Genomic DNA, 27,331 nt, shown 5'->3' with positions numbered 1-27,331 from the left:
CTCTTGGGGGAGGGGCCCAAAAACTACGTTGAGGTCGCTTTTCGGCGAAACCAATATTCTTTCGGGAAAAAACTTGATACCGATTCTTTTAAGTGATTTGTCTATGTCTACCTACCCACGTTTAAATTTTGTTGGTATCGTATTCCTAACAGTGTTAGGTAGGTACAAAACATATAATTCATAAAAACTTCTACGAGTTAACAAGGAATCAACCTTCTAGCATGCGTATGACATTATGACCTATATGAATATTAAGTATGACATTGTAGTTGTAAGTTTTGAACATAGTACAACATAATCAATTCACAAAAAACTTGACAGTTAAGTACGATTTATAGACGACAATAGTTAGTGTGTCTGCTATTGCCGTGTGTCTTCAATTATATTAAGTAGTGTCGGGGTTATGTTATGGCATAACGTTACGTGTACACGTATTATTGCAACCTTGTGTGATGGCGGCATGATTGCGATGGCAGCCCGACCGTGACACTGACGCTATGGTAATGACTTGTATCCGAGCAAGTATTCTGTTTCGGTGAAGTACCGAGTAGCTGGGAACAACTAGTGCCCTAAGAGTGTGAGTACCTCCGCGACCGTTAGGCGGTCACCGCTACGCGCCGCGCCCGCGCCCCACCGTGGAAAACAACCACATTCAAACCGTTGGGAATTAGAAATAAGAACGGTTCTATACCCGACTGTTGATGTTAACTATAATCGCTTTCTACAGTTAGATATGCATTGAGAGAGCGAGCTATTGTTTTGTTTAACTTTACTGCAGTTACAGTTCGTAAAACAGATGAACTATCTAATAACTCAGAAGCATAAATGCAGCGTTAAGTCAAACACTGAAGTCGCGAGTATTCGCACTCAATAGTTGGTCGGTTGGGTCTACGGACAGACACGTATTGTTCCGTAAAACTTATTTAGCGCTGTATAACATTATAAATGAATTATACATGTTATTATTCTAAGTAACAATATATTTATTCGACGTCTCTTTCAGAGTGCGTTTATTCATTCTCTTTTATTGGTTCTTTAATTGATTGATATTATGTTCCTCGTGTCTAGTAGAGGCCAGTGAAAGTAACCGCTGTCATGTCAATAACGTATCGGTTTTTTATTGCACTTTTTTGCGTAACGTGTTACCTATCCAGTTGGTTATCGATCATTATATTGTTTTCTATGTAGGTGTATTGAGTAAAGTTCAGCTTGAAATCCCCGAATAAGAGCTAACATAACCTACTCGTAAACCAGCAGAGACTTGCTTGTTGAATGACAACTCTTTTGCCCTGTAACATATAAAATATTAATAATACATATTAATAGAGTGATGAACACGTTAATTACTTTATTAATACATATTGTGTAATATGTAATAATTAAATATACCTGAAACATGATGTTGAAAATTAGTTTGTGCATGTACTAAAGTAAAAAGTGAAATTGTAAATTATTTAAAAAAAGGAGAGAGTTTAGGTTATCAGAATAACTTAAATTTTCTTTGGAACAAGCAAAACTTGACTTCTTTGGTAAAATAAACAGGTCGGCGAACGCTGTAATAAAGTGACTCACGACTCGAGGCGAATATACTCGACAAGGATGTTAAAACTAAATTCGGCAACGATCCGGTATGGTGATACTGGATCCAGCAGCATAGAGCGAGGCGGGCATGTGGGCTGCATAAATATTTAACTCTCTTCAAGGTAAATTTAGATTTATTACGGAAGATTATTCATTTACAATTATTTTCAAATTTTATTTGAACCTTTTTCAGCAAGTTTTTAAATCGAAGTTTACTTTATGCTACTCTGATGATATCTCATTGTACAGTCAGCATCAAAAGTAGCGGATCTAATAACGCTTCACAAGTATCTACCATTCTGTAACAGCGCAACAAAAAGTGATGTCTTTAATATAGAACAACTAAGTCTGTAAAAGATATACTTTTGAACGCGAATTTTAGAAATTTATCTATATTCGGTTAAGTATTAAGTTATCTGGAATATCAGATACTTTTGGCGCGTCATCTGCTATTATTGATGCTGACTGTATGACTTGTATGCTACGTAACACTTATTACGTTCTTTATTTAGCGCATGTTTAAAAACCGGCCAAGAGCATGTCGGGATTGTTGAGCCCTGCTCAGTGTAAGGTTCCGCAGTCACCCGTCCGTAACAATAGGCTGCTTTAGGCTATTAGTATCATGTATATAACAAGCAAAACGGAGTACCTTCGCAGCGCTTTGTACGGTACGGTCTTTTTACTAAGAAAGGAAGACTTTTTGCGTTAACTCAAACAAACAGCTTAAGCAATATAGTATACCATATTTACTTCAAGATATTTGACATCAAAGTTGAACAATTTTAGGCCAAAAAGTGTAGGGCTAAGATGGTCGGCTCTTTATCATTTGTCACCATGCCTGTCACGTTCTAACAAGTATGTAAGCGCGAAAGTGACGGGTATAGTGACAAGTGATAAAAATTGAACCATGATACCGCCGCTGGTCTATTGGCCAAAACTTTTGTGTTAATTCGTTTAAAATTAAAATCTCTGACCAGTTTTTAGAGACGTCAAAGACAAACCCAAATGTTTAGATTTCGTACATATAAAATCCTTCACAACAATCTAGTAACGAAAAAAGTGTTTTATAGACATTGTTTAAAAAATAAATTCAAAACTAAGTATTCATTTCTTTCAAATTCCGGCAGACCAGAAAGGAGATAAAAGATTGACGACTCAAAACTAGTCAAAAATCTATAAAAAACGCGGGGAGCCCCTTAACCGATCATGTTCGCTATAGTTTACATTGAAAGTCTTTATCAAGTTTTACTTTCACGATTTTTTTTTTAATTTCTGTAGACCTGTGGGATATATATATATATATTTTGGCAGCGATTATTTCCAAAAATATTAAATGTTCAAAAATGGTTGCTTAAGACCACTCCGTTTTTTGCCATTTGGCTACGGAACCCTAAAAAACACGGTGATACAGTATGTATTTGAACGTAAAGCAATTACTTAAACCCGTTAATGTTTAGGTCATACTGAGCAACGTTTACTATGAGACCAACCCCAAAATCTGGAAAAAAAAATTTGGCTGTTTCAGACATTTTGCTGGTCTGATGTTGAAATTTCCTATGGGAGAGACAATATTTGATGACAATGACCTAAACGTTAACGGGTTTGAGTAATTTCTTTACATTCAGATACATGCTGTTTATTATATCGTGGGTACTATGTAATTTGACACGTAATTTTGACAATGACTTTTACTTTTTTTTAAATCAAGAATATGTGTCTAAATACATCAACTTCTTTACAAACTAAACTAAATAAAGTTCTCCATGGAGACGTCGACAGCGTTAAATTAATGGTATCTATAGTAATCCGTTTGAAGCCGTCAGTAGCAACAACTGTTTCCGTTACTAATTTGTTATCCCAGCGGCGGCGCTGCGCCAACGCGCGTTTATGTCTAAAATATGGAACAATAACAACGGCCAGCGCCAGAAAAAATCTCATTGTTTCATGTTATGACGAAATCAACGCATCACATTGTTATATTTAAGTTTATAAATAAGAAATCAAGCTTCATGCCATTGGGTTATTATATTAACTACAAGTAGGATTTTAATCAAGTGTCCTTGCAGCTTAGTGTAGTCCGTTTACTCAGCTTTTTGTCCCAAATTTAAATAATTATTATGTATTAATTTATTTAATATGTACCTAGAGTACCCAAAACGTAAGCCTTAGGCACTGAGCTTACTGTGGGACTGAGTTAATCTGTGTAAAATTTTCCTATCATATTTATTTATTTGAGTTGATATTTATTATATCATTTTTTTCATGCAAGTATACCTCGTGCATTCCAATATAGAACTACACTGGATTCCATCGGTATAGCGCTGGAAATATTAGGATTAGACAAAGTCATATTTAAAAAATTAATACCCATAAAATAATCCCCGAAAACGAACAATACGACACCCACACTTATCCTGACGTAAATAAACGTGACACAAATATTATGGATAGATATCTGTGAGTTTCTAAATCTAATTTCGGGCAAGCATGTACACAATGAATCATTACTTCACTTTTTTCGAATTAAAATGATAAAGCAACGTAATCTAACACACTCATTTCGATTGTGGGACTATTATTACCCACAATTGTGCTTTTCAATAGCCATTACGAAAAACCGGCAGTAATTGGTAGCGAGAAAAAACGAAGGATGGTCATTGGGCGCATCCGCCGGGCGGCCCAGCTTTTAAATAAGATAAACGCTTGCGACGTGAATGCTTTGCAATACATATAGCAAACTACTAACACACAATATAGATTTAATGGTACGATAGAAAATGAATAATGGATGGCCAATTAAGAACAATCTTAAGATGTCAAAATGTAATGCAACCGATTAACTGCTTCGTATAAGGACTTAAGTAAATTTCAGTGAGCTATATTTTTATTTTTCAACCTCATACCAGTTTAGGTCGAAAGTAATATTTTTTGCAAGCTGACGAACGAGTTTCAGATCCGTGCGCCCTTGCAGTTTTATTATCTGGTGCACCGTAGAGCGGGACCGGCCAAAGCTCGGCCATTGGGAAGTAGAGGACGAGGTTGCAGCCCGCGCAGGCGCCGGGCGCGGTGGCGCGGAGGGCGCGCGGGGGCGTGCGCGAGCGCCGCAGCCTGCGACTTTGCGCCGCGCTCAGTCATTGTCCGACCAAAAACCTGGTCGTACGTCCAACCGCCGATCGGCCGTCGCTACTTCGTTTGTCGAGTGCCCGTTTTCCGAACGGTTTGCTCCGATCCCTGGAGTGTGCGTGCAGTGCAGTGATGGTGTGTTTTTAGCTGTACAGCAAACAGTGTATCGCTACAAAGTACCACAATCCGGTGTGTTGCGAGTTCCACGGAGTTGTCTAACGGCTGTTCGCCTGCCGGCGAGGGAAGGCGGATCGCTTCAACCGGGAGGAATGAGCCCCGCACACCATAGTCCCTACACTCACCGATGATCTCAAGGTTGGAACTGCTTTAGTTTTCTCTCCATACAAACCTGAATCGAGCCATGTCGCAACTTCACACGACTCGACCCCGCGACCGCGCTCGCATTCTCTTCTACACTACCTACCTATTTGTTCTCTTTACTTTCAACTTGATACAATAACATTGAGACATTTGAGACTCTCTCTTAGATGCGAAATACTTTTCGTAGATATAGAACAATTTTACTAATGTTTGTATTGCTATTGATTTCATGGAAAATATGATTAAAATCTTATTAGAATTGCGAAAATGTGTTAAGACAACCTGAAAAATCAGTTTACAGTTTAAAAAGCAGGTAGTCCTTGTTGCTGCTGTTAAGGCTAAATGCACCAATCACCCAATATCTAGTATCAGTCTAAGCACCGTTACTAACACATGAAAGCTGTCACTAAAGCTTACATTTAGATGTCGTTTGTATGTCGTTTAATCGGTATAATTGACAGAAGCAGCTCGATTCGGGCAACCAATGTCACTTTGACGTTAGAAATATCTTATTGGGATCTCACAGCGGAATCGAAATAAACGTCAATTTTGACATGTCGTTTAGTTATCGATCATTTAAAGATCTTTCCAAGATCTTAAACGTGTCTTAATTATTCTTAGAATCGGGCCGAGTGGAAGCATTAGATAACGGCGGTCATTTAAACTAGGTGGCGCCTCGCGAGCGCTTATGTAAGACACGGCATGCAGAACAAGGCACATACTTGACCATATCGGGATAGCTGATTTTCCCGCGTTGCGCGTCGTCCGGTAGCGCGCTGTCGTCACCTCTGATGCAATTATTTAGAATAGTAACCAGTATGTCTTCCTTACAAAACGAAATAAATTTTAACTCTAACCACTGACCAGTGCAGTCAACTAATTGAACCCTAGGTAATCAAACTACCACCCCAGAGTAGTTCCATATTCACAAATGAAAAAAGATTTCTTATTATATAAAAACCCGAGAGCGTCTTAGGTAGAAATTTTAATATAGCTCATGTCACTGCCAAAACAGACGAATCTTATAAAATCTCATACCTATATTGCAATCTTTCGAACGATGTGAGCTTGCAGGCAGTTTCAAAAATGAGACAGATATATGTAACATACATACATGAGCAGAACATAACTCTCCTTCGACGGTTGGGTAAAAACTGAGAGGAGTTAAAAGTCACAGAAAATAGTAGATTGTTAATCTAGGGATGAAATGATGCCTTTCACCCGAGTTAAACACCGAGCTAAAGAGACAACAAATTGATTCTACAAGGGTTCCGTTTTTACCTTTTGAGGTACGGAACCTTAAAAATAAGCCACTGTTTAAATCATGATAAATGCCAAAGCCAAATTATGATAAATGAAAACAGTATTTTTCGCTTTATTTCCATTAATTACATTACCTTAATTTATTAAATTAAAATCCTTAATTTACTATAGTCAATAAGCTATTTAGTTAGACTGTAAGTAAACGGATAACAGATAACTTCTACCAAGGAGGTTTTAATTTTAATACTAATGTATGTAAATTAGTAATAGGTAGCAAGTTAGTCACTGGATGTATGATGAAGTCATTTAAGCTAAATTTAACGTAGGTAGGCCTCCAAAATATACCTACCTAATGTAATTGTTTTTGAAGCGTATTGTATAATATAACAACTCTTTCAATCTCTAACCGGTACGAGTAATAGATAAAGCGTGAGTCAATATTTAAAAAATGTATAGATAGAATTTTAAGTATGTTTTACATATATGTATGTCATATATCCTACTAACGTGGATGCTTCTATTCTCTGTATTGAAGCCGTAACAACTTTCACTGCGAAAGCTTTTATTGCTAATGATAGTCGGTTACCAGCGGTCGAGCCAATAAAAATTATATAAAAGAAATATAATTATACTTCGTATCCAAATCCAAGACAACAAATATAATTTACTAGCAGCAGTACACGTTATCGTTAAGCGTTAGAGTTTTAAGGCATATAACAAAGGGGGCGAGATGTTTCGTTGCCGGAAAGTTGTCGTCATTTATAGACGATTGCCTGCGTAACAACAGTGTCGAGGATTGGTTCAACTTGTTGCCCTTTTCCTATACGGCTCTGAGGGTGCCGGACGCTACTGATCGGAAATCGTTGACGACGAAAGTTAAGAGTGACGTTAGTGATTCCAATTTGTTTTGTTTGACGACCTGTTTGGCCTAGTGGGTAGTGACCCTGCCTACGAAGCTGATGGTCCCGGGTTCAAATCCTGGTAAGGGCATTTATTCGTGTGATGAGCATGGATATTTGTTCCTGAGTCATGGGTGTTTTCTATGTATTTAAGTATTTATAAATATTTATATATTATATATATCGTTGTCTAAGTACCCTCAATACAAGCCTTATTGAGCTTACTGTGGGACTTAGTCAATTTTTGTGTAATAATGTCCTATAATATTTATTTATTTATATTTATAATTTATTTGTATTTCCCAGCAGCTGCTCAGTCACCCTCAAACTCTACTTCGGTATATCGGGCTATTGAGGTTAAGGTACATGATGAGGATTTGAGAGGAGCTGTTCGTCTCCTTCTATCAGGTTCTGTGCTCGCGCCTTCTCATAAGTCTACTTTGCAGGCTTTGAGAAATAAACATCCGGCGCCGTCTAAGGCAGTAGTTTTGCCACCTGAGCCAAATTCAACAAGGTCCTTCCTGTCGGTTATCCCATCGGATGTGGCTGGTGCCATTGCTTCTTTCTATAATGGGTCGGCTTCTGGGGTTGACGGATTGCGGCCACATCACCTTAAAGAATGAATTTCTGCTTCCGCTGGGAATAATGGACATCGCTTGTTGGATGCCCTTACCGCGTTATGTAATTTTTTATTAAAGGGTATGCTCAACATGGAAGTGAGGCCGTTTTTATATGGTGCATCGCTGTGTGCTTTGTCGAAGAAGGATGGGGGTATTAGACCGATTGCTGTGGGCAGTGTTATTCGTCGCCTTACGGTCAAACGCTGTTGTCGGGCGGTCAAAAACCTGATGTTGGTCTACTTACAACCGCATCAGGTAGGTTTCTGCACTACATTAGGGTGTGAGGCAGCAATACATTCAAACAGGTCTTTTGCAATGGGGCAGGAGGGGCCCAATAGCGTAATTGTTAAAATAGACATCAGAAATGCATTCAATGCTGTGGAAAAGGATACCATTCTTCGGGAGGTTTTGGAGCGTACTCCGTCCACGTATCCCTTTCTTTACCAGTGTTATGCGTCTTCTAGTAGCCTATTTTTCATGGACACTCTCATGCAGTCGCAGGTTGGTGCACAGCAAGGCGATCCTTTGGGGCCCTTAACGACCGTCCGGATAGTTTGGAAGTCCAGAGGCAGTGGGACATTTTATGTAAGCTCACCTTTGCAAATTTGTTGGGTGGTGCCTCGGGAGCCGATTTGGCGCGTCTAAGGGCGACTTCAAGGCCAAAGTCAGGTGCGTGGTTACATGTTTTGCCCTCGCCGCATTTGGGTACACTGCTTGACAATGACTCCTTGTGATTAGCAGTGGCCTTGAGGTTAGGGGGTAAGGTGTGAGGCGCCCCGTTGTATATGCGGTATGATGGTAGAGGAGGATGGGCATCACGGCCTGTGTTGCCAGAGGTGTGCTGGACGTTTCCCGAGGCACCATTCCTTAACGACATAATACGTTGGGCCATGGTATGGGCTAATGTCCCATGCGTTCTGGAGCCACCGGGTTTGTCACGCACAGATGGCAAGAGACCGGACGGATTAACGTTGGTTCCTTGGCGGATGTCGTTGTCTCTTGTGGGATGCAACATGTGTAAGTACATATACTGCATCTCATTTGAGACACACTCTGAAGTTGGCGGGTTCGGGGGCAGAAACGGCTGCAAGGCTCAAACACGCCAAGTACTCCACCTTAGAAGTGGCGTACGATTTCGTACCGGTCGCCGTGGAGACTGCTGGACCCTGGGGTAATGAGGCTCTGAAGTTTTTTAGGTAGTTGGGCAGGCGTTTACGGGAGAAGGGTAATGATCCCCGCTCTGGGTCTTGGCTGGTCCAACAGGTTTCCATCGCCATACAGCGGGGGAATGCTACCGGCATAATGGGAACTTTTGGGGCGGGCTTGTTGCAGAGTGGGGATGGGCGTTAGATTATATCTTGTTTGACGAAGCTTGTTGCGGAATTTATAAGTTGTTTTAGTGTTAATGTACAATAAGTTTGTGACGATGCTTGTGCGGATTACATTTGTGTTTTGACGAAGCATGTGGCGGATTTCATTTGTATTTGATTATCAATAAATTTATTTACATAAGGAACATTAAAAATATAAAATGTGTAAAAGCAGATTCTCTAGGTGCCAACATCGCATAGTGGGCTAACTAGTTACATACCATATCCATAATACGGCTTAAATGGGAAGTATTTTATACTGCTATCCTTCTCTATCATTTGAAGAGTAAACTCCTCAGAAGGGTGAAAACGAAGACGACATTGTGACTACATTGAAGAAGGTGATTATAACAAAGAGAAACACAGAGTACACAGAAGATATGCCTGCACTATACCTACACATAGTATATCAAGTAAAGAAACCGTTTAACTATGGGACGCGGCGAATCGGTTTGTTTATGCATAACTGTTCGCTTTGACATACGTGACTAAATTGCTTAATCGCGATGGTATTGGAGTTGAAACTCCGTAGTAATTTAAGATAATAAAAATATATATCAAAAATATTGGACATGCACCATGCCCTATGCTCATACCCTTAGCAATATATTCGTGTTCAGATAATTGAGAGCACTACTATAAGTATTTATTTATTTTATTTTATTGGTATTCAGGACAACAACAGCCGTAGATATACAATTTACATAGGTATTTTTACATAGTATTAGGCCAATAACAGTTATCCGTTGGGTGCAAAATAATATACAAATATAATTAGTTAAACAAAGTAATAATCAAAGTGAAACTGTGCAAGCCCACAGTAACAGTAACAGTAGGTGATAATCAACATGAACATTGAAGTTGGAGGCAGGTACACATGCTTGCATAAAGTTGATAGGTGTGCATTAACGTTAATAGTTGATTTAATTTATTTATATTGCTCTTGTAAATAATTTAAGTGATCACGCTTTTACCCAAAGATCACTATTTAGCGCTCCTGTAAAGTAACTGTTTTACCTACTACATGGGACCATCCCTTGCATAAGATACCAAAATTTGTATTATGCCAAGACGCCAATGATGAGTACTCCTACAGTATAATATAGGATTAACATTTACAACAGTATTTGGTTAATCTTTAGAACCTATTAAAACCCAAAATAATTATTATATTCATCTTTTTTTGTTAAGTAATATATCTAATACGTCATTTTTAAACTTATTTTTAGGGCCATTAAAAGGATCCGTTGAGTCAAATTCTTGATTGTAAAGATGGGGAATGCGAGATAGTACGGCATTTGCGCCGTAGTTAGTGGAGTGTAGTGGGACTTGAAAGAGGGTGGTATACCTGGTGCGACGTTTAGGAACCCGAAATAATATGCAAGACAGTAGCTCAGGGCAATCAAGACGGCTTCGAACGATATCAAAAAGGAGGTTCATGTCTGCCAACTTGCGTCTATTTTCAAGTGTAAGAAGATTGTATTCATGGCAGCTGTCAGAGTAAGAAGCAAATGAATTATTAAATTTGTAATTTAAATGGTTAATAAACTTTTTCTGGATTCGTTCGATGCGGTCTTTGTGGGTAAGTACGCTCCTATACTGGATAAAATCAAAAATAACTGCCAGTCTTTCATTTAATACGTGTGGCGTGTATGTTGTAAACCGGCATCGTCAAATATTTAAATTGATTTATTCCGAATAATGCTTGGAACCTTGAAAAGTTAGCGAAATTGGTAGATATGCCAGTAAATCCGTGAACACTGGCCTATTAGGTTAACTAATTGCTATACTGGCATTGAAACTTGAAACTAACCAGATAGGTACTTATAACTATATATATATATATATTTTGTTTTTTTTTTGTCTTAAGTAGATCTAACTGCTTGAATTATAGTAAAACACAAATATAACATCTAACCAAAAAATATAGTTAATTGAATCATAAATTATGATTAAAATATTTCTATAAATGTGACAGCGAGTGCGATATTGAAAATATTGGTTTCATTACCTACTGAAAACAACAATTTTTTTTAACTAGATTGCGAGTCTGTTGTTAAGCAGCAAGGTGATCGCGTCACACTTGTAAGACAAAACAGAAAGTTCATGTGGTCATGGACATGACGAAACTTGAGCCCATAAGTAGGTACCTTGTGTGTCCTTTTTTGCTAGATTACGTCGTGAATTGATTAATCATTCGATACGATTTTATAACTGTTATACTGTAATTAGGAAATAAAAGAGTAATAAACCCTTTTATTTCTTACTTAATCTTTCCTTTATGAATAACGAAAAATTGGAATATCGTTAAATTTTTGTACCTGTAAAAGCTATGGCTATATGGGGTTTGTCATTTACGATATCTAACAAAGCATGAAACTGAAACCTAATTACCTATACCTACTCGTTGCCGTAAAGCCAATCTCAGTGTTCTTGGGTTTCGTGGATCAGGCAGAATTAAATATTTCCGTGACGTTACGTACGAAAATTCAGTGTCAAAAACTAGTTACAGTAACAGAGAGACATCCATCCAGACCGCGTAAATAAATAAAGCAAAATTTTAATGAGTATCGAGAAGTGACCTCGAACTGGCCGCCGTAACCTGGGGCCTACCGGATGCTACAGCTTCGTAAAAACAGAGGATTCGTTAAATTATTCTCGTGGTGGGCAAAACTATTGTCCATTACAATGCGAATACGTCGCATCGCAGCCGCAGCTAATTTGAACTATGCTTAGTCACGCATACTTATGAATTGCTTGATTACTTCAGTATCTGATTAGGATTATTTAAGTTATTCTCTTTTTAATTTTGACTAGTAAATGGAAAATTAAAAAAAGAAAGATGCTGTGATAATACTGAAAGATGATACAGCCCATGACGCAAAATACAGCCTTGAAAATAGTTTATCATAAATTAATATTAAGTCTGTTACCGTTGTCCTTTTCTTCTTTGTAACCATTGTTTTATCAATACTGCGTCATATGCATCATTTTAAAATTAGCACAGTCTTCTTTCCAAAAGCATGCATAATAGTACATTACGATACAAGTGCGAAAAATAGGAAACTCGAAACGAGTAGCGATAAATTAAAACACGACCGAGTTGCGAATTACCTATTCGTACATGTATCGTACAACGTTTTACAGTACATATGGCCCTTTAAATGTTCGACACAGTAACGTAATATGCTAATTTTCGCACTAGTGCTATAAAGTAGCACCATATGTACTGTAAATATTTTTTTTAACATTATTTTCGCCAGATTTAGGTACTAAAAAAATCTGGCCCTAAGTATGATTTGACAATGTGATAGTGGCGAGACAACAGGCGAAATAAACTGTTAAAAGTAAATACTATGTAGTATCATCTATTAATAAATGTCCACGGAGCCAAGGTTCCTTTGTTGTTAATGCAATTTATTCCCACAAAGCGGTTAATTGTAATCAGCTACGATCAAGAATATTTTCTTGTACCTAACGTTTCGACATAGACTCTATTCTTTACTGTTGTTGTGAATTAATGTTTAATTCGCACGGTGTATTTTTTTAAAGAAACCGCTGCTAATTGGAGGCTTTCAAACTAAAAAAAAAAGGTTATTAACTTGATCATTACGTCTCAAAAAAATCTTAAATACGACTAATTGAGCTGTTTTAATTCTCGCGGTTAAATTTGATACTCTATAAAATTCAATTGATTGAGTATATGTGTCATGTGTTGTTGCATCTATCCAGAGCAGAGCTCCGCGGTCCGGTTTTTAATCATATAAGCACTTGCAGCTGTCTTATCTCCTATCATCATACTTACTACTTACTTACTTTAAGCATTCTAAATGAAGATTCATAAAGAAAAACTAATTTGTCTAGATAAAATATTATAGCCGCTTTAGAAACAAGATAATTTTCATTCTCAAATACATTGAACGATAAAATGCTAAGCAATAAAACTGAGGTAGCGGCCAACGATAACTCCGCAGACCACATATGGCGGGGGTCGGTGTATCGCGGCACCGCGCACCTGTTGCGGAGCGGTCGCGCGCCTGCAGGGCCCGTTATGTCACTCCATACCTCCGTAATGACGGAACAGTCCCATACTCTCACGCGTCACCCATCCATCTTCCAATGACAATCATGCGCTCAATACAAATGTACGGTTTACTCATTTCTCACATGAAACAATCAAGCGCATACAGTTTTGTGATGAGTTGCGTGACTGCTTTAGGTGTGGATATTATATTGTAACACTTGTGTTTAAACTAACGAAGTTTTAAGTAGAGCCGGCGGCATCTCTGCTAGTTTTCTTTGTAAAATTATCTTCAATATAAAATGTAGTCTGAAATAATGAGTCTCTATCTAACAGACATGTAAGTATATGCTATTTAGAAATCTATTAGGGTAACGGCGCCTATTAACGCGGGTATCAAAATCGACGTCTAACACCGCGGTGTTTACAAATACGCATTTTGCAAGCAAACAGATCTATTCTCTAAGAAATAAAGCATACACAAAACAAGCTCATTCATTGGTCTATCGTGCCCATTAGTGTGCTTTTGTGTGAGTGTAACAAAAAACTCGCGATTCGTCAGTTTGTGCGACGGCGGCGCAAGAACCGGTTGTTCCATACAGACGCGTGACTCCACAGGTAAGTGCACTCCAATCTTACTTAGTGTTTTACGTAATAGTTATGGAGAATAAACTAGTGCAATGCCTTTTAAGAGGTTGTGTATTGTTTTCTACACGATTTTGAATTACTTTTAACTTAGTTTTTGACCGGGAAATACGTTTAAAATTGAAAATAAAATACAGCGGTGATAGACGCCAATTACTTCTGTGGTAAGTAATTCCGTGGTATGCCACGTTAATAGAAAAAGTGGTAGTTTTGTTATTTACTCTTTAGTTTTGGTACAAATTATCAATTTTATAATTTCTTTTATTTATTCCAATCTTGATCTATTCACGCTATTAAAGAGCTATTTCCGTGGTATGGAAAGTATTCAACTAACCCTTAATTTTTAACAAAAACTTCAGCACCGATTTCCTTGTTTCTATGGGAACCCTTAATCTGTCAACTTTTTTTTATTTTAAGTTAAAACCTAAAATTTACTTGCCAGTTATGTGTTTTTGTCTTTACAAGAAGCTTGTAATATACGTGTTTGATTTGATTTGAAAAAAACATCTGTGTTTTATTCTTTTTATGGGTCGGAATTAGGTTTAATTAAACTCCAAATTAAGCCTATTACCGATGGTATGATCAGATTACCCTCGGTAATAGAATGTATAGAAATCTATTACCGACCCAGAGAAATATCGAATGGGTCGGTAATAGGCTCTTAAAGAGTTATCTATTACCGAGTGACTATTTGGTATTGTATTGAAATATCGCATTTAGGGTACCGCAAGTACAGATTTCGTTGATAAAATTTAGACTTCAGCTATCATTATCAGATTTAAATTCTTTTGTTTTCTGATTCAGTTATTACTCTGACAGACAAGGAAGGGTACCCAACTGCCGGACAGTTCCGATTAGATTTTTTTTATATAATTTTATTTATACAGTAGTCCAAAATCTCAGACATGATTTTTTTTAGCTATAAGAATCAGCAATAAGAAAAGTACTGTGATTTGTTAGTTATAAACGGGTAAATTATAACACATAATATGTGAGAGACTTTATTTAACTTAATTACCTTATCAAAAATATTAGAATTAAAAATTTTCATGTTTTTATATATAGTCGAAATTTTATAATGTGGACGTTTACCATTTCACTGTGGTAAACTTTCACTCAGGTGGTAAACGTCCAGCTTATAAAATTTCGACTATAATTTACGCTGTGCCTTATGAGAAAATGTTACTTACTTGTTTTTTTTTTGTGCAGCTAATTATGTCAGTAAGACAAACTCTTATCAATCTTTATAGCATTTAAAAATTACTTTATTTAATAACAGGCAGGCCTATTTGTCATATACGTCCTTAGTAAAACTTTACTAACAATAATTTTTGTTGTTTTACATGTAAAACATTCAACTTATAACTTGTTATACAGGTACTCGTGGGTACTTGGTAAGTTAACTATTTAATAGTATTTGATTGTGCCAAAGTGTAATTATAATGTCTTCGAATATATCTCTTATTTTTAAACATACTCCTATAGTTTTATTTTTTATTTTTGTGTCATTATTAAACTTAATGACACAAAAATAATATACAGAACCCACGTCGTTATTATTGTTTTAACCCTCGGTATTAGGTTTCGAATTTTGAGTTTGGTTTCTGTTAACGAGTGCAGAAAAATCATGCCAATTGTACCCTCGGTAATGAAAGCTCAATTCGCGATAATAGAATCACAGCCTGTCCCTTGCCACGGTAATAGAAGATTTGGTCATTTTGGCTTCAAAAAATATTTTAATAGATATAATAACCCAAAATGAATCCAAAAACGTGTGAAACGGAAAGTTCATTAAATGCTCTGATGAAAAAAAAAATCCTGGCGTTTAGACAGCATTGATACCCTTAATTTTTGGATCTCTTTTGAAAAGTTCCTTAACTACCACGGTAATAGGTGCCTTTACCCTAAATAGAGACTCATTGTTATGGGTTTGATTATGAAATTTGTCTGTCAGACCATTTACTCTGTTATTATATGAGATGACCTACGGGTATATCATAGAGAAGCCAAAGATATACACATAATATTATTTTATGCAACAGTTCTATAAGAGAGGTCAAAAAGGCGAGTGGCCTGAGTGACAACTTGAGCCGAGGTGCAGCTCAAGGAGAAAATTGTTAAGGGGTGCAGTAGGTTCAGCAAAAGGAGTTTTTAAAAAGTTTTAGCCCTTTTTTTTATCACAATACGGCTGCCATAAATGTAATTAGCAATCTTGAGGCCTTTCTCGAGGGACTGTATCGATTCGAATCCTGAGTTTTTGACTTTCGCTCGATATAAAAAAATCACGAACATAGGTCTAGAATGCAGTTTAAAAATGTGTAACAAATTATGTACAGAAGCTAAATATATGAAAATTGCTTCTAAAAATCTGCAACACCATGTTTGAGGGAACTTATCGATCATTTTTTTTATTTAACCGAACAAAAGTAGTAGTAAGTAAAAAAAAAGTATGAGTAAGAGAAGAACACGAATCTACGGGGCCTTAAGAAAGACCCTACGAGCTTTTAATCTTAGTTATATCAAAGACAGTTTGAAATAGAGGTGGATTGTCAAAGAAAACTTTGTAGCCACAGTAAATTTACTGCCATCTTTAGAGTCTAAAGATGGCAGTAAATTTACTGTGGCTACAAAGTTTTCTTCTTGTCTAAAGTTTAGACACATGATTAAAACTTTTAGAACGCCATTTGACTTTCAATAAGTTTTATATTATTATAAAGTTGTGTTTACACATCAACCTCATCACATTATTATCGCGATTTTACAACATTCGTGCCGGTAAGAGGAACAGACTACCTATGTACTTTTCTTCAAGCATGTTCTTATATAAGTAATCATAGGTGTATAAATGACAAATAAAGTATAGGAGCAGGAAAAGTATTAAAAGTAAAAAATAAATCAATTACCCCTCTTATTCATAAAACTTTACGGGCCTGATTTAGCTACATTATGCATTATCCCTTTCTTACAAATATGTAAGTCAAAATGACAGATAAAGACAAACGATTCATAGCTAATTCAGGCCAGTAACGAGTTTATGAATAACGCCATAAAGGTTTATGTCCATATGACGTGTAACCTCCGTATAGGTTTTAAACTTGTAATTAGTATTGTGGGTGTCGTACCTATTGTCAATGTTGAAGTAGGTAATTAAGTGTAAATTAAAAAGGTGAAGGTCGTAAGTTAATGTTAGATAGCGTCAGATAACCATTAGTTGTGATAGGCAGCTAATCTTGCTCAATGTCGTATAAGTCTGTGTGCAATTTGTGCCAAGGAAGTAAGAACACATCAACTTAGAAAAACAAAGGATATTTCTTCTGTCACCCGAACGTTACTGGAGTCGAAAGGGGGCCCACTGATTACAAGTTTGCCGAACGATATAGGCCTGCCAGTTATTCAGGATTCTCGGCTTTTGCGAACAACTGACTGGCCAATATTGTCCAGCGAACTGGTAATCAGTGGGCCCCTTAATTTATAGTTGTGACTTACATGACCCAAAACCGCCCAATGTAGTTTTGACCTGTATACCATGATTGGTATGGCCATTCGTTTCAAATATATCTTTCTTTTATTTTCTTTCTTCTTTATTTTCTTTTCTTTCTTAAACAAAAGTAACATTTTCCCGTCAAAAGGTTTTAAGTAAATTACCTGAGGTACGGTACGGTGGTGGTATTCCGTACGACATCGACATCTTATTATTTTAATCTCGAGTTTTAGTTACATAGATATTATTATGTTTTATTTCCGTTCACTGCATAGATACTGTTTCAGTTTCATAAAACCGAACATTAACATAACTAGGATGAGCTCGGGTAAGCGTGCGTACACATGCGAGTTCAATGTTCATTTTATAACTAGCAGAATCGTGTCGTGACCAGTGTTGCCAGGTGAGCGGAAGAAAATTATCGTACACTAGTGTCAAAATTATCGTACCGATGAAAAAATTATCGCACGCCTATCAAAAATGCACTACTCCCAAAATTTCTTGCAAAACAAGCCTACATGACCAATGTATAATGAAACAAAAACGCAATTTTCGTCTAAATTGCGCAAAAATCAGTTATATATTTTTGTATTTTTGTGATACATTCCAACGGTTTCCATGAAATTTCGCCATTTTTGACGTAATCCAAGAATCCGAATACTCAAAAGGTGCTTATTGTAGCCTAATATTTCTCAGGGAATGTTTCATATTTTGCTTCAAAAACTATTAGACTTTTGGTGGCATCGTCTAAGGGCTGGAATTATCGTACGTGTACGACAATTATCGTACGCCTGGCAACACTAACTCGTACAGTCAAGTATAAAAATATGGGTTGCGTGGACCCATAGCTCTTAGTGGGTGAATTAAGAGCTATGGGACATTCTATTAAAAAAATATTTAATTCGCCGATATAAGAGCTATGGGACTTATTTTTGAGCAACTGGTGTGCACCCATATTTTTACACATGACATGTGAATTACGTGAACTTGTACGTGTATAAATACTGTCACAGCTATATGACTAGAATAACCTTGCACTTTGCAGTGATAACATCAAGATCATAACATTTGAGCCCGCTTTTGCCTTAGAAACAGTGGGAAGGTACCGCTATGAGCTAAACGCATGAGGTAGTTACAAACAGCAACACTCTTAACTGTCCATCGGTGGACCTTATGCCTTTTGTAATAAGGTCCCCCGATGGACAGTTAACAGTGTGGGCAAATACCTGTACAGTTAGTGATACGGCTACTAAATGTAGCGCGCAATCAATTATTTCATCGATACATCGGTAATAAAAACATTTTACAAAAAAAAGTAAACCGACTTCAAAAAGGGCAATATAAACAATTATCCTTTTTTAGGGACATAAGTGTCATATATAATTTTTGTGTGGAATTTAATAAGCTTCCGTTTCGCCATACACAATATTCTCATGAAACTCATAGATTCTGAGAAAAATAGAAAAAGAAATCAAAAAGACTTACTTCTCAAGAGGGCGCCTGATCTTCGTGGTCCCCAAAGCTCGAATTTTAAGGAATGTTAACATGGATCCCAGAAATTGTATGTGTCAAATTGATTACTGTCACTATTGTTTGAACCCCATTTAAGACCTAAAATCTGTTTCGGCAATCATAAAATTTAGCCCTAAATATTTTCCCTCTATTAATTTTAGTAAATTTGTACTGCATAGCACTCGTGTGCCAATTATGGATCTACTGATGTCTGTTTTATTAAAATCCGCTCAATAATTTAGACGCTAGAAGAAAAAAAAAACCCGGCCAAGTGCGAGTCGGACTCGCGCACGTAGGGTTCCGTACCATTATCTAAAAATCACTTTTTTGTATGGGAGCCCCCTTAAATATTTATTTTATTTTGTTTTTAGTATTTGTTGTTATAGCGGCAACGGAAATACATAATCTGTAGAAATTCCAATTGGCTAACAGACAGACGGACGGACGGACGGACGGACAGCGGAGTCTTAGTAATAGGGTCGAATATTATTAATATTCGACGACCTCTCAAGGCGGCTGTACTGATTTTCTTTAATAAAACAAGTGTATGAGCAGGTTGTGAAGGGCAAGAAGAATCTCCCAATATGTCATATTAAAAAATCCGACCAGTATCCTAAGCTACAGGTTGTTCTGAATCATCTGTACTTAAATCCATAAACCTACTTTCTGGTGAAGTCGCAGTCGAGTAAAACGTTGATATTGGGGTAGATCATTAATAAATGAATAGATAAACGTGGAATTCATATTCCTTCGAGTTTCCTATTAAGAGAATGTCCCCTGGAAGTGTATAAGCGCTAAACCTAGATTCAGCAAGTCATTTCTATAACAAGATGTATTTTGGTTTTTTTTTGTATTCTTTGATCAATAATAGACTACGTTTATCAATAATAATATACTTCGTTCCAACCGAGTGTTCAATTTTTTTGAATAAATATAAGATATCAAGGTAGGTTAAAATCTCAAAAACCATTGAAAGTCGGAAATCGTAAAAATGATATTCCTTTGTAATAAGAGTCCCTTTCGGAATTACCTGAATATACCGTACCTAATGAGCGAATAACAATATAACCAATCCTTCTTTAATTACCAACTAATTTAAATTTTAAATCCGAATTACAGTATTTGGTGTCAGTCAGTTAATAGTTGTAATTGGTCAATTCTACTTTATTATTACTTATATATGACAATTAAAAAATCATAGTGGACAGGAAAATATGAAGCGAGATTTTAATCCTTTCATTAAATACTTAACACAAATCCGGTTTAACGGGAATGCTCACTTGCTCAGGTAGCTCCCGCGTTAACAATGTTCTTACTTAAGGTAATATTTTGTAAAGATTTGTAACATATGTTAATTAATGCTTTAGAATTCATTGCGATATAACAATGAAAACAAACAAGGTCTCTTCAGATTCTGACATTTTTGCTGTGTCGCGTAGCGGAGGAATGAAGTCACTCGCTAGGTATGTATGTTCAATATAAATGGACATTCCGTTTTTTTAAGGATTAAGATGATTGTTTTTTTAGTTTCAAAATAGTGTGTAAGTCAGAACTATTTTATTATTTGACTATGAGGCGTACGTTAATAAAAATTAAATAAACACCGGACTCGCAGGTGCGTTTTGTGTAGTTAAAACAAATATTTTGGCAAGACTTTGTGGATTTGGTGCCACGACAATGCCATAAATAAGTTTTTTGTTAAACATTTCACTTTTCTTTCAACAGGCAACTAGTACTCATCGAAACAATTCTAACAAACCCAAACACAATTAGGCTACGTTCTTTTATCACCGAGTTCCTATGGTAACCTCCAGTCTCCATCATCAGATCAGCTCGATGGTACCATTATATTGAATTTACATATGTATGCACATTTTCAGATTTATCGGAAACAGGGAAGTGGGTCAAAATCAATTTGCGAGATTTGGACCGTACAAACATACATAGTTACATATATACTTTGCAAGTTCGTCGAGCGGCCACCATACAACAAAGTGATGCAAAGCAATTTTATTCATATTGCTCTACATTAATACACGTGTGATACCGAGTCGCTACGAGACGAATTGAGTTAGTATAACACGCGTGTTACTAGGACGCACGACGGGTTAAATAAAAGCTTGTTATAAATATTGCATATATCATCGTGTGACAAATCATTGGATAGGACTTATTTTATTTCGTCTGTAACAGGTCAATTCCAACGTACACTGACATCAGAATAAATATTGATACATGTTACTCGTAGTTAGTTATTGTGCATTTCGGTCATACCTATTTTTCATAGGTACATTGTAGATGATTCTGAAGATAATGTAAGTTCGAATTGGCCTGTAACTTTTGATCAATAAACGTTTTTTTTTCAATAAATAGTTTTATTGATTATAAAATACAAATGCAATCCACCACATGCTTCGTCAAAACACAAATATAATCCGCGCATGTATCGTCACAAAGTTATACGTAACGTTTTTGAGTTTTTTGTCATACATCTTTTTTTTTTATAAAACGCAAGTGCCATGAAGATACAACCTTTTGATTGTAAAGTTTTTGTTTTTCAGTTTATTCGTATTGTATAAGGTTAATTAGGTGTGTTATAAAACGCATTTCATATAATATTCTTTTATATTCTGTAAAATCTATATATATTAATTTCTTTTATAAATTAAGATAGACACAGAAGTTAAGTATGCATATCTGTCGCTCTTTTCTTGTTAATAAATATTGTGCTAAAATTCGACCTTGTTCTGAAACTTAATCACAGTTATTAGCTTGTTATTAGCCAAACTCGAGGGTCTCTAAACTTTTATGAAGAGACGAAAAAACTATAATAAAAAATAATATTAAAGCAGGACTCGCGCGCGTTGATGTCGTTTGTGTCGAGCAGTGAGTAAGTGTTGTACAATTAATGTTGTCGTTCTTTCAAGAGGCAGGTATTTAATGCATATTATAATTATCTGAGGAGCCGTTTAATAAATAATTTCGTTCAGTTAGAACTGTAAGCATTAGCACAGACTTTTATCTTACCTTACCTTACCTTTGAATGAAGATACAAATAGACGAGTACAAAAAGAGCACCTATTGGCACCTTGCCAAAAAATGCCTCGACACAAAAACCTAAACCCTAATAAGGGCCCTAACCCGTCGGTAATACAGGATGAACAAAAAGAAACATTGTAACCCCGCAACGTTAATTACGAAAGTGAACGAAAAAATACACCAACAAACTTGTTAGTTAAAATATTTGGATATTAGCTTTCAAAAGATAGAACACACATGCATAAACATCCACACACAAAGCCTCGAATCTTGTAGTCAAACATGTAACTGACGTAGTTTTACATCGAGGGTGATATGTCATACTAACAAAGAGTAGAGAAAAGGGGATTAGAGTAAGCTATAGGAAGTCCTAATATACCAATGTTAGTTTATGTCTAACAGATGTTTTATTCCATTCGATTTTTACAAAACCTTTAAATTAATAATTAAAACATGCTTGTAAATATTACAAAACTTTATGATTTCAGTTTAAGAATTCACTCATCAGATTCCAGAAATATAAGATTCTAAAGACACGACTGCAAGCATTGAGACTAATATCATATAAAATATATCAAACAAGTTATAGATTGAGAATTAAAGGAATAATCAATATGTTTACTAAACATGTATATTATGCTATGTTCGTAACGAGTGTTGTTTTTTGAACTTCTACAAGTCCAACCTCCCTTTTCATTTAATTTCTAAGTTATGCAACTCTGGCCTAGAGCTTTCAATATCTCTCTTTTTAAAAGCATTTTTCTATACCGGTATTTTAAAATGCAATACCGGGATCCCGTTATTTTCAAAAACAAGGGAAATAAGTAGTATAAACCCTTTATATCTATTAGAATGGAAACATTCGGCTGTACCTATAAGCTCATTACTACATGTCACACGCATATAACTGGCATCTAGCCCTCATTTTATTATTGAAACAAGATCGTTGCTATGCGTCAGATAAATATTTGGTAGTTGGTGGTGGATGAATTCTGAAGTTTTCTGGGTGATGAATATGATGATACTGACATTAATATAATTAGTTCTTAAAATTTTATCAAAAATTAAAAACAAAAGAGCAATAATTTTGGCGAAAATTTGATGAAAAGTTGACTGGTTGGTTAAGTTGGACTAACAATGTGAATGGTGAAGTCAACATGTTGGATAAAATTATTGCCAATCTGGACTGTCAAATAAAATTATTACAGATGGCAACATTGATTGTTTAAGGCCAGTCCAGACACAATGATGATATTGACCAATTTGATCAGAAAAGAAATTGGCGTCGATCTCATCCAGCGTCCACATGTACACAATTCAATCACCAATTTTAGATTTATGGTGAATTCGGGGGCTCGTAGTTTTAAAGAAGTGTCCCCATATGTGCATACTAGCGTCTGAAATTGGTATTCTTGCGTTCAAGGCACCTTCATTTGATCGATCATCGATCTTACAATCGAATAAAGTGGAATCGGCGAGCCAATTTCATTTTTGCATACACACCTCCTGATTTGATCAGATAATTAGGCAGGTCCACACAGCGCGAGCACAAAACGGCCAGAGTAGACGTGGCTCGGCCGAGGCGGGCCGCTCGAGCGAGGCAAACGCGTGTGCCACCTCGACCGAGGCACGTATACACTGGCCATTTAGTGCGCGAAGAAATTGCCTCGCACGTATGCTCACTCTGTATGAACCCACCTATTTAATTAGATTGGCGAGAAATTGTTCCCGCCTGTATCGTTTTACTAAAAGCTTATACTTAGAATATATTTGGTTTTACAGTGAGCCTTTTTGATTCCCGTTTTAAATAAAACTATACATTTTTCTCTCATCTCGGGATCCCGGTATTGATGAAGACAGTTTCGGTATTAATACCGGTATTGTGATATGTCCGGTATTTGGAAGCCCTACAGTCTGGCCTAAGAGCACTCAGTTCACATTTAGAGGCTTTACAAGATAGATGCCAATATAGACTGTAATTATAGTTAATTTTAGAGCTAATTATTACAAATGATACTTCTGATTAAAATGAATCCGATTATATATTAATATCATTTTTGTCACGAATATCGTTAACTACGATAATATGTTTTATGTATACATTCTGTGAATATTACTTGAAACTGGCTTTAAATTGCTGGTAAGTCACCGAGACAGAAGTAAGTCCGCTAGTAAGATCCGTTACCTCACACGAATTGCCTTTAAGCCAGTTACTAGTATTGCCGCAACCCATTCTTATCTCGGCCGTGCCTAAACGGTCGCCTTTCCTTGTTCTATTATTTTAAGTCGTTCGGTCATTTCATGCGACTTTTTGAGTTGCTCTTAGTAAGCACTGAATGGAAAAAAAACTACTGCAGCCTAATACAGTTCTTTAAGTGCAGTTAAAATAGGTACCACTTTAGTACATTGCGTATTAAGGGCGGTAGAGAAGAATTCATAATTTTTGTACCGCCCGTGGCACACACAGTGTTTTTCATCACGCTTACGAGGAAAGAACTAAATTTTAAGATAAATAATTCTTAAATACTGTGACATTTCAAACATTCGTCCGCCATATTGTCATATTTGACAGGTTAGGAATCGAAGGCACAGATTCATGCGGCGATTCCGGCGTGCATCCGGCATTCAGACACGATTGAAAATTGTGTAAAAATATTTTAAACGGCTATAAAAGTAATTCTACTGAATATTTTTAAACATGCACAAAAAATAATTTAAAATGATATCTCCTTGCATAGAAAATGAGTAAATGATAGGAAAATACATTATGCCCAATATGACCAAGGGCATAATGTAATAAAAAAATGTATTACGTCCGTGGGCATAATGTAGCTCATTTCATCTCAGTATTCTGGCATACAATAACACCGTGTACGAGCAAATGTGATGAAAAATATATAAATTTTATACTAAACGTAATTTATGATTTCTTGCTTAAGAAATGTATCCTCTTGTAAATATTAATTTACTAAACTAACAAACGTGGACCAACAGAACGAGTACAAATTCATAAAATGTACACTTACATGAATAGCATAGTTTTCTAAAACCATTAAATAAAAGACCTCGCGCGAAAAGTATTCAATAGAGAAAAAGGAACACGCGTTAAACAAAACAGCAAATAACAACACGATGTTTTGTCGTATACGGACTGAGTAGCGAACATTGATAAGATGACACACAATATTTTCTCAGGAGAGAAACTGGTGTAAAGGCATTGTTTTGCAGCCCACTTTCTGTAGCCGTACATGGCGGAGCCCCGAGTGCCGCGCCGGCAGCGGCGAGTCGCGAGCTCGGTGCGACGTGAAAGTGAATGGCGCAAGCGAATGCACGGACGCCCGGACGCATTTTACGCTCGATCTGACACAACATTCGTACATGAGAACATGAACGCATATCCGTGCAATTACATCTCATAATGTGGCGTAATACCTGTTGTATCAAGCATAATATGGAAATGCATGATTAGTCGACTGGTGTACTCGTATTTACCCTAGTTATCAATTTTAACAGTAAATGTAAGGAGGTAAGGTATGGGTACCTACCTAAATTTGATAAGATTGTTACTTTTTATGACTCGGGCGGGGTCACTTTCACTGCCGTCGAGAAATGAATCACCGATTAACAGCATAATTATAATAGGTAAACACCTACAGGGCTTCCTCTCTCACAGAAAAATAAAAGTTTCATAAACATTTTGCAGATATATTTTTAAATAGGTAGTTATAACATATATAAACCTAACTTAATCTATATTTAAACCTCTTATTACAGTTTTAGAAAATAATGGGTCTGGGTGAAGTGAAATTCAGTAAATAGAAACATTTTCATGAATTTTGACACACTAGACATAGAGGAACACTTAAGATATAAATATAACCATACTGTTACCGTAATCCTGATTTATTAAGCCTATGAGTCGTCTGACGGGAAGGTTTTTTTTGGGAATGTAGCAATTTATGTAAAAAAATAACTGCAACACTGAGTTAAACCAAACTAAGAAGCGAACTCAACCTCACTGTGCAGAGGGGGTACGCGGCCAATGTCCTGGGAACAATACCTCTAGGCTAATTTAGGATTAGATGTATAATCATATATGATATATCTATTAAATAATTGTGTAAAATATTTATGTAAATAAGCTCTGTTTTACGTGATGGAACGTCGACGGTAGCATTTAGGGTAAGAGGCTTATGCTTTTGCAAACGAATAAATGTTTTCATTTATCTCCAAAACGACTTGACCAATTCGGTTGTAGTTTTCTGTAAAGGATACCGTGACAGTTCCCTTCTTAGTTTGGTTTAACTCAGTGTTTGGTGCAGTTATATTTTTGTCAGAGCTTTTTGAATCAAGGGCTATACGTGTTATTATAGCCCAGGTTCTACTAAAATGACGATGAAAAGTTGGATTGGGCAGATTGGGAAGTACTTTGGCTGAATGTTACTGTGTTATTTTAGTACCGAAGACGTAAAAAGGTACCAATATTTATTACTTTCGCATATGCTGCAGACAGATTTGCGTAGTAACATTTTGATAGGGTTAGCCCAATGTCCTTTAGCAAAACACATCACTACATAATTGATTTTAACATATCACAAATAGGTAGGTATGTATGTCAAGGATTCCATGTTTGAAGATTGTCGCACTGTTTGTGTCTTGCGACCTTAAGAGCTTACGTAATAGTAGACTGTGTCATCTATGTTAGAAACCTTGTCATCAATAGCTAGGTACTACAGTTTAACATAGTTGTGCTTATTGACTGGTTACATAGTATTGTTTCTGAGTAATTACAATGTTACCCATTGTGTTGGCACTTCAAATTTTGTGCCTTGTCATAAAAAATAAATATAGTAGAGGAAGCAGTATATTTATATACATAAATAAAAAGTAGTGCCTCTGTGATCTCCGCTCCGCAATTTGATTTTTTTTTAAACTTAATCAACTAAAATATTACATTATGTAACGAGGGGGGTAAGTAAAATATTGCAAACGAGAGATTCACTACATCCGCAGGCTGGAGTAAAAAATATACCTAAACGTCGGTATTGTATGTTAAGTTATTAATGTTATTATTCCTATAATAATAGTTCAATGGTATTTTAAAATTAAAACTCATTAATAACAAGTATTTTATTAAACCAACTTGGTTCGTATGAGTCAGTGAAATGGTTAAAACAAAAGATAGAACTCCCGTGGGAATAAAAAAGACTTTAGCTCCCGCTGCACTTGCGTGAAATAGCACGCTTATTATTCTAGTGTGATGAAAAACTATATAATTATCGAACCTGCTCATAAAAATTTACGAGTTGCGGTTGAGAAATGTGACCTGTAGAGGAGAATAGCTGGAAAGCTGTACATAGTCAAACACATTTTTGACCAAGCTAAATCAGAGACGCTTCTCGACCGCTTGATCAATTAGAGTTCCAAGCCAGACCCAGACCAGACCAGACCATTTT

The 27,331-nt window shown here is 36.3% G+C and overlaps 1 protein-coding gene across 1 annotated transcript in view; it reads left to right on the top strand.

Moving 5' to 3' along the window:
- Positions 1-4,647: 4,647 nt before the first annotated feature.
- The window catches only part of LOC133521381 (uncharacterized), a 166,505-nt gene continuing 143,821 nt past the window's right edge, over positions 4,648-27,331 (top strand). Inside the window, exon 1 of the mRNA XM_061856321.1 lies at positions 4,648-5,019. The gene's annotated coding sequence lies outside the window, so the exon portion shown is untranslated. The remainder of the gene's footprint in view (positions 5,020-27,331) is intronic.

Source organism: Cydia pomonella, chromosome 9 (assembly GCF_033807575.1).
Source record: "Cydia pomonella isolate Wapato2018A chromosome 9, ilCydPomo1, whole genome shotgun sequence".
Classification (NCBI taxonomy): Eukaryota; Metazoa; Arthropoda; class Insecta; order Lepidoptera; family Tortricidae; genus Cydia; species Cydia pomonella.
The sequence above is the reverse complement of the archived record's forward strand: the minus strand, read 5'-3'. Positions and strand labels throughout refer to the sequence as shown.